Raw genomic sequence first — 1,991 nt, forward strand, 5'->3', positions numbered from 1 at the left:
GAGAATGGGGGAGGTGGGATTTCGGCTTGGCCATCCCACCTCGGGGGGGGGGTGATTTCGCACTTTCTGTCTCCGTCTCTCTCTCTCTTTCTGGCGAGTGCACGTGCCCTATTGCAAAAACCTCTCCAAAAAAAAAATAATAATAACTTTTTAACCACATGGATTTTTTTAAAGAGAGATTTTTGCTTTAGGGCATGTGCAACTCGCTGGAGAGACAGAGAGGGACAGAAAACAAGAAATCACCCCTCAGGAGAGAAGGCCATATGGCAATCCCTTCTCCATTCTCCTCTCAGGATTTTGGGCATGCATGTACATGCACCCAGTGTGAACTTCAAGCCACTGGGTCTGGAATTCGAACTGTGGTCAGACATGTGGGAGTCCAGCAATGTAACTGCTATGCCATCTGCTGGCCCCTTAAGTGTCAATTTATTTTGTTATTTTTTAAATATTGCAATAAACTGTTTATTCAAGGTTTTACCAACTAAAATACTCTAGCAGAAAAGACCTGGAGGTTTATTAGACTACTTCTGAAGGGAAAAAATTAAGACATCTCAGATAGAGCAACAACAAATATTTGTTGTGGTACTTTATGATTGACAAAGTCCTTTCCACATACATGATCTCACGGAATCCTCACAACAACCCTGTGAGATAGGTATTTTCCAGTTTACAAGTGAGGTAACTGAGGCTCAAAGATTCCAGGACCTTTAAAGAGATCAACTGCAAATGATTAGTAAAGATGGACCATAAAACCAGATCTTTTAACTCCAAGTTCTATTTAATGGCAAATAAGTATATTTCAATGTGGAATTATATCATACAATAGTAAAAATAAAACGTTTTAATAATGACTGGTCCAACTGTAAAAAAACTGGAAATGTGTGTAAGAACAATTTAGTTTTTTGACTTATATGAAAATCCTTAACTTAATTATTATAATTAACTTGTTCAGCTTTATAATTAATTTGGCCAATACTGCCATGGCCTTACCCTCCTTAGGAAATATGGACAAAACTAAAATAGCTTTCTTTGCCCTGGTATTGGGATCATAAATAACCCTTTACAAAATATCACATACATAGGATCTGTGAGTCTGAATACTAATTCTAAAGTCCTAGCCCCCCTTGACCTACCAAGGAATGCACTAAGAAAAAAGTGCCTGCCTCCTCTCGGAGACAGCAGTACCACACAGTCAGGAGCAGTAGTGCTGTGCTACAATTAGCTTCACAGCTCAAAGAGGAAGGGAGAGAAGGCATCATACTAAATTCTCTACTGAGCCTCGGTTGCCCCTAACTAACAGGCATATTTCATCTTACGTGAATGTATTCATTACCACTATCATGACCAAAAAGCAGTTACGTGGCATTAGTACAAAACAGAGACATATGGCCCCTACCCTAGGGCAAGCTTGCTGAAGTCTCTTCTAAAGTCCACCAGTTTTAAAGCAGTGCTCATCACAAAACAACATTGAGCTTGACACAAGTAAACAAAGGAAAATAGGATACCCAAATAACTGCTATAGAGCAACTTAAAACAGAATAATTGCAAAGTAAATAGGGAAGAAGGAAGTTTCCTGATTAGAGCTACAGTGTGGCAAGGCTACAGAGCTCTGAGAAACAACTATAGTTGTCAAACAAGTTTGCCATAGAACCAAGAGGAAAGGTTCTTTCTCCCTCAAGCTTTATACTGGTGGTGCATCTAAGAGGTAGGTTGCATCACATCAACAAAAAAACTTAGCAAAAAATAATCACGGATGAACTTAATGTATGCTAAAGATCAGAAGGACCGGAACCAGCAGGTGGCATGGTGGTTAAGGTGCTGGACATTCCCACATGACAAACCACCGTTCAAGTACGGACCTGGTGGCTTGCTTTCTCTCTTTGTGTGTGTGTGTGTGTGTGTGTGTGTGTATGTGTCTGTTCAAGTTAAAACAGTGAATGAGGGACCAGCAGTTAGCGTAATGGCTATGTCGCTGGACTCCCATGTAGTCT

Source organism: Tupaia chinensis, unplaced genomic scaffold, assembly GCF_000334495.1.
Source record: "Tupaia chinensis unplaced genomic scaffold, TupChi_1.0 Scaffold143793_1, whole genome shotgun sequence".
Taxonomy (NCBI): Eukaryota; Metazoa; Chordata; class Mammalia; order Scandentia; family Tupaiidae; genus Tupaia; species Tupaia belangeri.